Below are 10,243 nucleotides of genomic sequence, written 5' to 3'. Positions count from 1 at the left end.
CGACTGCCAACAGTTAAGAGGGAGATTCATAGGGAGGGAATTCCCCTTAAAATGACAAACCAAATATTTCAAGACTAAAATTTTGATGACACAATATATGGAGGATAGCCAATTCCCATATTATGAAAGGAATACATTAATAACTCATTCTTTAAAAACAAAACACAGTCCAAACTTTATACCCGAGCATTCTCCCACCTTGTAGAATCATTGAATTCTAAGTATTCCTGTCCATCTTCCTTCCTCTGAGAAAGAGCACGTGCCTCCGAAAAATACATTCCCTAGGAGTCCAGAAGTGGAGAGTTTTGGGTGCTCACTGTTCAAGGCCACTTAGTGGACCTGAGCCTTAACAAGTTGGAGCTTGTTAATATTCACTGACCATTTACAAGGTGACATTCACCGTTTATAGTACAGGAGACTTGAGACTCTTACTCAACTCCCCTAACCCTCAGCATTTTCTTCTGTGAAACTGGCAATGATAAAGCCTACTTCATAAGCTTAAGCCTGCATATTAGAAGGGATGACATATATAAAGCACTTAGCACATACTCTGACCCACAAAATACAGATTCGTAGGACAATGGTTAGAGTATAGCAGAGCCTAGTGATGCTGAAGGTTGACTCCCATCCTACTGATTCTCTCTCAGGCTTCTAGAACACCTTGACTAAGGCCTTAGACCCTGGATCTTAAGGGAAAGCTAAGTCTCTGCTGGAAAGACTTGATGTACCTTGCATTTTTATTCCGTGTAGGTAGAAATTAATCTCTTCCCCCTGTCTTACATTGTGAGCTGGCCGTTCCCATCTCCTGATCTCTAGACCCCAGATCTCTTGTGTTAGTTTCCCTCTCATAGTTCCTGCCCAGGTCATATTTCACAGTTCTGTTTTTTTCACAGCTGCTCTAAATTAATTCAAAATTTCCCAGGTTTTCTTTCAGGCCTTATTTTGTCTTCTCCAACACTTCTCTGAAACTGTAAGCTTTGGGGCGCCTGGGTGGCACAGTCGGTTAAGCGTCCGACTTCAGCCAGGTCACGATCTCGCAGTCCGGGAGTTCGAGCCCCGCGTCAGGCTCTGGGCTGATGGCTCAGAGCCTGGAGCCTGTTTCCAATTCTGTGTCTCCCTCTCTCTCTGCCCCTCCCCCGTTCATGCTCTGTCTCTCTCTGTCCCCCCAAAAATAAATAAACGTTGAAAAAAAATTAAAAAAAACAAAAAAACTGTAAGCTTTGTCCCCAAACACTCGGGCTCCACGTTGATTCTTCTATTTTCCACACTTCTTACCCTAAACAATTACATGAGCATAAGTGAGCTTCTAAACATAGGTGGGTGGAAAGTTGGATGGAAAGTTGGGATATGTATGTGTTATTCATTCATTCATTCATTCATTCATTCCTCATACACTACTTATTGAACACTGTCAGTATTTTTTTAAATTTCAGAGGATATGTATATCAATAAAAAATACTTCCAGTCCTCAAGAAACTTAATCTGAAGGAAGTTACACAAACATTTTAGTAAAATATATCATAAAGTTTATAATAAATCAGTGGTTCTCAACATTGGCTGCGCATTAGAATTGCCTGGATTCATTAAACAGAGAAGCCTGATCCCAGCCCGGACAGGTGTAATCAAGCTCCCTGAGGAGGGCCTGGGAATTGGTGTATTTGATAGCTTTTCTGGTGACTCCATTGCTCAGCCAGGTTTGAGAATCTCTTGGACAGAGAGAAGCATGGGATGTTTTGAGAACACAAGGAAGAAGCTCTTATCCTACCTGATGAGCTACCAAAGGCTTCCAAGGGGAGACAGCACAGTTCAATCTTAGCAGGGGGGCTGTCCAGCTGAACATACGAGAAAGATCATTTCCAAGCACAAAGGAACAAGGTGAGTTCATAGAACTGCAAATAATTCTGAATAGAGCTTAGAGACTGCTAAAGTATTTGGACTCTATCTGGCAATGAAAGGGGAGCCATTGAAGGACCATAGCAGGGAAATTGTATGATTAGTCTCAGGCACATCTGAAAGGCCAAGACATCAACTGGGGAGGGAATTTTACTTTCATCGTAACTTTACTCCCGCAAGAACTATCTCCCCTTTAATAAAACCTTCAAAACTGTTGGCACCTCCCTTGGTTTCAGACATTACAAACAGGAAACTCTACCCATGAGCTAACCTTTGCCCCATCCTTTCCTGAAACAAAGAACAGCTGTTCTCCCACTTGGATATGCCTGGAGTAAAGGAGGGCCCCTTGGTATTCTCAGCTGACTGCAAATAAATGACTGGGCTTCACACAGATTAGTCACCGGTACATGCAGATGACTGCAGAGTCAAATGCATAAAAACATTTTAGTTTTTAAAAGTGTTTTGTCTCTGATAGGGTGCTGTCACCAATGGGGGGGGGGGCAGGGATCAGAGCTGCTAGAGAGGAAATAAAATTCATTCCCTGGAAGAAGAGGGTCTGAACTTTATTAAAAAAATGGAGGAGTAATGATACTTTGAGCGCTCTTCCCTTATTTTCAGTACATCAGCCGGTTCACTCATCAACCAAGCCTTTGGAGTTGCTTTAGCTTTGTTTGTGGTTGTGGATGTTACGTCGTTTTTCGTTTGGGCTTGATTTTTTGCTTTAAATCTAAGATACACTATCAGTTTAATGACAATATTTCAGGGCAGAAGACGAGGAAGAGAAAGGAGAAGGGGAGAGGAAAGAGGAAGAGGATGAAGAAGAAGAAGAGGAAGAGGGGAAAAAAGGAGGGGGGAAGAGAAGGAAAGATTAAATTTGCAGTGTTTTGACTGTACAATACTCTGATTCTAAAAAGGTTGAAATATACGTGTGGGGGCAGGGATGGGGAAAGGGTCGCCCTGTAATAAAAATGCCCAGGAGGAAAACCAAAGATTGTTAAAGGAACTAGGAATTGTACTATCAATGGCTTCCAAAGCTTTGGAAGACAGAGAAATCTGAGGCCCAGAAAGACTGGGAGATTTGCTTCAGGTTCTAGAAGGCGTTACTTGATAATGAAGTCAGAACCAGAAACCTTAATCTCTCAACCTCAACTTTGGTTTGCTTTCCATGGAATACTCCAAAAAATTTCTGAGAAGACAAAAATAGTGGCATGATTTCTCCTCGTATTTATAGCTGAGGAAAGTAGTCAGAGATAAAGAATGCAAATAGGGAAAATATATCATAACTAAGTATAGGCTCACAAAGCAACAAGCGAAAGACCGTGGCCCTCCATTCTCAGAGCCCTTTTGTTAATTTACTGAATGGCTGTTATCTTGAATCTGTGACACTCGCATATCAAATTGCAAAATGACTGGTTTTACTCGTTCTTTGGTTCCTAAGGCTAATTATTATATTTAACACCTTTTGATATGCTAAGTGAGGCTAATAAGAGCTGGATTCCTCATGGGTTTATTAGTCATCACCATCATCTCACATTTGTAAATTTTTTGCTACTTTCAAAGTGTCAATAAATGATTATATTTGATCCTTATAAGAACATCTTATAAGCTTTTACCTTAGTATAAATCTATACTTAATTGGCAGAATGCTGGTGAAACATACGGTATCGGACCACATCGTTTCAAGTCCTTCCTGTGTCACTCGCCGGCTATGTAGCCTTGAGTAAGCTCCTCAACCCATTCTGTGCCTCAGTGCTTCATCTGCAATATGTAGCCATAGGAATGGCTGTCACATGCACCTGCTTTGAAAACTGCATAGGGTACGGGCTCAGTCGGTTGAGCCTCTTGACTTCAGCTTAGGTCATTATTTCATGGTCTGTGAGTTCGAGCTCTGCGTCACTGCTGTCAGCGTGGAGCCCACTTTGGATACTTTGTCCCCCCCTCTCTCTGCCCCTCCCCTCCTGCTCACACTCTCTTTCTCAAATATGAATATATATATATATATATATATATATATGAATTGCATGCAGTCATCCACACAAAGTAAGTCACCTGCTATATTCTAACTATCCTATATTGTTAGCTACACTACCCATTCATAAATGATATATGGCGGGCCTCTAGCAACTCACAATTAACGAATGCTGATTATGTACCAAATATCCTTCTAACAATTTCATAAGTGGTAACTCATTTAATGTTCATAATGACTGTTTGAGGTAGGAACAATTATTACTATCTCTGTTTTACAAATGAGAAAATTGAGACACAGAAAAAAGTCACTTGTCCAAAGTCTCACAGCCGACAGATTGTAAAGCCCACACTCCAGCTCAGTCTGGTTCTAAGCTCTGCTTTGCTGCCTTCTGGGATGGGCTGTGTGAGGCACAGAGGCAGTGAAAAGCACACAGTCCTGCCCTCAGGGAGCTTACTGAAAACCAATGCAGTGTGATGAGCCCTGAGAAAGGCAAGCCCTCTGCACGGTGGTGGCACAGAAGAGAGAGTTCTGAACTCTTCCTGGGAGCTTGGAAAAGTATCCACTAATTCCAGCCCTCCTATTATTCAGACACCAAGCCAAGAATCCCAGTGTTACCAAACCTCACGGTCCTTCCCATGACCCTTGGTACCATCTGCTGAAAACTCACACCCAGATTCCAGGTCCCTGATCATCTTTATATACCAGCTCAGTCATTTTCATGATAACCTTTCTAACGTCCTAAATTTCCTCTCTGTGGGTTGCCAAGCAAATACATTCTTGGCACTCAGCGAGAACTCCTGTTCAAAATGCCACACATTACAAAGTCGATGATTCAACACACATTTCTTGAGCGCACCCAACCCGTAAGTTGCAGTGCTAGAAATGAATTCACACTCCTTTTATGCTACCATGCCATCTTTCCCGAGAGTGAGACCTGTGTTTCTTCCGTGCCTACTTTCTCATATGTATATTATGATTTCTGCTATTGCAAAACAGGACGTTGTTTAACCAAGTTCTTATGGGAGGAAGCACGGCCCAGCAAGCAGAACAATGATTTGAAAGTCCTGGGTTCTATTTTCAGCTCCAGTGTTGACTGGCTGTGCATTCAGCCCTAGGAAGGTCAAAAGCAGAATGGCCTTGTGTCGATGACTTTTTCTGTATGTACAGCTCTGGATGGAAAACAAATCAGGCATCTGGCTCTCAGCCTTGAAGAGCTATGGTCTTTGGAGAATAGATGTGTAGTCACACTTTGTTTTCCTTTTTAAAGCAAAAGAACAGAACAAACTCTCTGGGGGGGGGAGAATGCGCTGGCAGAGACTAGAAGAGAGAAACCAAATAACGTTTGAAACAATCTGGGGGTTAAGGGATTGTCTCAACCATTCAGATCAAAGAAGGCTCTTCAGGGTAAGTTGGAGTTGCCTGCCTTTGAAAATGGAAGGGGCTAAGGTGTGAAAGATTTCTCCGAACTTGGACAACAGTAGGAGTCCAGAACGCCGTCTGTAGGGGCAGCAAGAATGCCAGTGGGTAAGTCTTGTGGGCAAACTGGGAAGCACAGGCTTGCTCGAGAGCGGTCTGCTGCTCCCCAGCACCAGCTGCTTGTCATGTGGAGAAGTAGGCCATTGTTGCCTGAATAGCTGAGCCTTTAAGAGAAATTAAACAGAAACTTGTCGTTAAAGCTCTTGGTTTTTAAATGATGGAACCTAGTCAACTTTTAAAGAGGCACTGAGTAGCCAAAGCCAAGCATATCGTATACGGGCAGTGTGCTTTCCATGTCTCTTCCACCTGCAGAGGGGATGCCTGGACGTGAGGCAGAGAGTTGACATTCAGTACGAACTGCCTTTTCTTTTTATAACTGAGACTCCTAACTCTAGTATCATTTCTCATGGTTTAATGTGTTTGGGCTCATTTGGAGCCAACGCTGACAATGGAAGATGGCTGAGCAAACAAAGGTATTGTTGTAAACGTCAAACACAATCAAAGCCAAAGGACGAGAACAAGCCCTAGCATGGGTAAGTATTTATAGGGGAAATTAATTTGTTGTCTGATGGCCATGAACTGGGCAGTAGAGCAAAGTGAGCCTTTTACAAGCGATATTCCATCTCCGTCCGCATTCTAATGGTTGTAAAACTCACCATATGAAGCTAATAATTGGTGCATAAACCTAATACTTTCCATTTTTTTTCTCTTATTTTGTAGGCTTTACGCATTATAAAAAACATGATTAAGTCCTGGCGGTTATACTCCTGGCTGGTTCTTATTTCAGCTTTGGTTCCTCTTGCTCATTCCTCATAAAAATTATTAGTGTGGATTGTGTACATTAAGTCATCTTCAATGGGAAATTAAATGGGGCAATTTCTCTCGTCTAAGTGTTTCCGAAGAGGCCCGATATAGGTGGTGCCAACGAGCCTCACAAAGCTAGGTGGTGGCTTACCTATTGAAGGGGACTCCTGAGAGGTTATGGAGGCATTCCACCCACGTTACCACACTGGCAATCTCTAACCCATCAAGCAAGACTTTAAGGAAGCTGGCACTGAGGATTACTTGGAAGTCATAATCAATTTAGTAAGTGCCCTCATCCTCATTCTCCAATGCCATTAGATGTGTTTCTTCCTTAACACAAACCAAAAGAGAGATACGTCAGTGAAACCACTGGGAGAGTTTGATATGTCTTCTGGACTTTATGAGACATAGGAACTGATGTCTGACTCATACTTGAAAACACAGAGGACTGTGGCCTGAACTACTTTTTTCTGGGGTCTACGACCAAGATATATTAGGAGTAATTAGCACTTCCAGAATTTGGTGGGGCAAATAAACACCCTACTTAAGAAAGGTGGATTGGGTCATCATGGGAAAGATTGTCTGGAAGGGTGACATGACCCCATGAGTGGGGATGTGCCACTAGAAGCCAAGAGAACGAAGAAGACATAACTGGCTAGTCTGAGAAGCCTTAACTACAGTCAGCAGAGCAATTACTGCACGACATCCTATAATGTAGACAAAGGGAGGTATCTTAAAAAAAAAAAAAAAAAAAACACCTTACCAAATGTCCCACGAGAGCAAAGTCAAACTACATTCAGAGTCCACTACATTCAAAGGATCACAACAGATTTATAATAACACAAGTCGGGGCACCTGGGTGGCTGAGTCAGTTAAGCGATCGACTTCGGCTCAGGTCACGATCTCACAGTTCGTGGTTTCGAGCCCTGCATCGGGCTCTGCGCTGACAGCTCCCAGCCTGGAGCCTGCTTTGGATTCTGTGTCTCCCTCTCTCTCTGCCCATCCCCTCCCCCTTTCTCTCTCCCTCTCTCTGTCTCAAAAATAAACATAAAAATTTATAATAACAGGGGCATCTGGGTGGCTGAGTCGGTTAAGCGACCGACTTCGACTCAGGTCATGATCTCAAGGTTATGGGTTCGAGCCCCACGTCAGGCTCCATGCTGACAGCTCAGAGCCTGGAACCTGCTTCAGTTTCTGTGTCTCCCTCTTTCTCTGCCCCTCTCTTGCTCACGCTCTGTCTCTCTCTCTCTCTCAAAAATAAATAAAACATTTTTTAAAAAATTATAACATGAGTCAAGTTTACTCCACTTTTCCATCTTCCCCTTGCTTGCCCAACTTTCCCTGTCTCTGGAGAGAAAAGAAACCACAGCCATGGAAGGGGGCAACAATACAAAGAGAAGGAAGTGAGGAAATCAGCCTGGCCCCTTCTCCTAGTCCCAGATTGCCAACACGAGTGATAACAGAGCTGTGAGAGGAGACGGCTAAGGTTTATATGGATTAGACTTTCTACTGCACCAGATTTTTCACTACCTTAAAAAAAAAGTAGGGCTTGGGGATTTGTTTTGTTTTAATTTATCACCTGTTGGTAACTAGGAAAGCCAATGGAGAACTTCCCAGAGTTTTACTGGTTAGTGGAACCTGGGGGTTGAAGGTGAATATCAGTTTTGGAGGGGCAGAAGCAAACTAAAAGTTGCTTTCTACTTGTTACCTACCAAGTCCAGCTCAGACAATAAACAGGTTTAACTTGGATATTTTTTCTACAAATAAAAAATATATATTTTTCGGATTCAGTGTAACAAGGGTGTGATGTGAACTCACAGTCATCTCTTCAAATTCTTGTCTTTACCATCAGCTTTGCCTCCTCAAAAATATGTGGGGTTACAGCAGAATTTCTGCAGGAGGCTGACAGGTATCCGCTGAAAAACAGTTCAAAGATATTGGTGAAAATCCAGTTGACTCAAAAAAAATAAAGTTTTCTTGCTGTAGGTCTTTTAGGAATCTTTAACAGGCTAATATGTGTTGTGAATTTACAAAAAAAAAAAAAAAAAGGACTTTGGATATAGAATTTCCAAACTCATTTGTCCACGGAATGTTTTTATTTCCCAAACCTCAGGCTTTTAGTCAATAAATATTTGCTGAACACCTAGCGTGTACAGGCATGAGGGATAGGTGTTGGAGATTAACTGAATACATCAGACATGGTCCCTCCTCCAAAGTCCCTGAAAGATCTTATATTCTAATGGGTTGCTTATTTTAGCCCTTGTTCTTTAGAATTTTCTTTAAAAAGATTTGTTCTATGCCATTTTTCCACATTTCTGCCACTGAAAAGCTATTTGTTAACACAAATATACAAATCACCTGGGCACATATTTGCCTTGTAAGAGAAATTTGTTTATATAAAACATTTAAAAAATGTGCATTCACAACCAAGCACGACAAAAATGCTCTGGTCACCTTTTCTCCCCGTCGTTGGTCAGTTTTAGCTAAGAATGGAAACCCTTGATAAAGCACAAAGCCATCTGCCTCTTTTCTCTTTTCTCCCTTGATTTGATTCCTTCCCCTGTACCAGACATCAAATCCCCACATTTTATTTTTCCTCTGCTCACTCAGGAAAGATCTGACATCAGCTATTTGAATTTGTTTGGTCTTCCCGTGAGGCATTTCCACAGAAGTTAAAGTTATGTGTTATCTTGTTATCCCAAGAGATCGTCTCATCCGGGTATTTCTTAGGCTATGGCTCTTCTCTATTCCCAACTGATTACATCAGTTAATCATGGCACCTGAATCTTGATGAATTATATGAAAGAAAACATGGAGGATGTAAATACACTTTTCCTGGATCCTAGGTAAAATTTGATGATGCCCAGCTTTCCGTGTAAGGGTTAGTAGGAACTTTGTGCCTGAGTAGCTGTGAACATGTCAGATGTCAAAGGACATGTCCCACTGGGCCTAGACACAAAAGGGACTTCCTCTTCCCTTCTGGTCACTACAAATTTCATGGGAATTTCCATTACGGGGAGAGACCCAAATATCCTAGCCACTATACCCTGAAACGCAATCTTGTGCTCCACATCCTCTGTGACTTGCTAACTCTTTTCTTCCAAATTTGTCACAAACTACCAGATTCTCAGCCCAATGAGCATGGATCTTGGATCTGGGGATCTTATCCATGAATCCTTGTGAGCAAGATCCAAGAATACGTGCTGAGTCACAGTAGTTGATTTCACAGTTATTTGGATTATCAAAGTAAATCTAGAAAAAGTATTTTATCAATTGTTTTAGGACCTTGTCCTGTTCAACATATTTCTCAAATATATCACAATTCCTTCCACCTAGAGCCATCACATATATCACCATTTGTGCCTAGGCCATCATCATCTAAGACCGCAATAATAGGTCTCAACTGGTCTTCCCAATTTTACTTTTGTCCTCTCCAATTTTTCACACAGAAGAATAAATGACCCTAAAAATAAATCAAAGTTCCCTCTTCTGGCCAAAACAGAGCAACAGGAACAACTTGAAACAATTAGACTATTGAAGTATGTGTGTGTGTGTGTGTGTGTGTGTGTATTTATATATCTCACAATTTTCAGATATTGACGCAAATGTAGTACAAGACTGTGATCCCCCAAATAAGGAAAGTCAACTGTTAAGCATATTTTTTTATCTTCAAGTTTGCTGTCTCTCTATTGTATATATACATTATAATATATATGATATAGTCTAATACATACTATATCATATATATGTACATATGTATACGTTGTATATGTATTACATAAATTACATATGAGATACATATACACACACACACATATATGTACACACACACATAGACAAATTCTTTATTAATCTAAAATCAGAATTCTCCATTGTCCTAGTATGTTGGAGAACAGTTTGGAGATCAGCCTTTGCTATTGTCATCTCTGAAAATTGTTCTATCAATGAAATGATCCACCATGAAGGACATCTGTGGAAACATAGTCTGTGACTATAGCCCATGAATAATTTCCACTTGCTCCTGCCAGTCTTTCAAGCTACGTGTCCTTGAGTCACAGAGACATGGATGGGCAGCTGAGGGTATCACAGCATATTCCA

The 10,243-nt window shown here is 41.5% G+C and overlaps 1 long non-coding RNA gene across 1 annotated transcript; it reads left to right on the top strand.

Annotated features, from left to right (window-relative positions):
- Positions 1–4,979: 4,979 nt before the first annotated feature.
- On the top strand, positions 4,980–8,130 carry LOC147578988 (uncharacterized). Its single transcript, XR_015253437.1, has 2 exons — positions 4,980–5,874; positions 6,062–8,130. It is a non-coding gene; the product is annotated as an uncharacterized LOC147578988 (long non-coding RNA).
- The last annotated feature ends 2,113 nt before the right edge of the window (positions 8,131–10,243 follow it).

Source organism: Puma concolor, chromosome B4 (genome assembly GCF_028749965.1).
Source record: "Puma concolor isolate L17-30 chromosome B4, mPumCon1.1.hap2, whole genome shotgun sequence".
NCBI lineage: Eukaryota > Metazoa > Chordata > Mammalia > Carnivora > Felidae > Puma > Puma concolor.
This window is presented reverse-complemented; position numbering and strand designations above follow the sequence as displayed.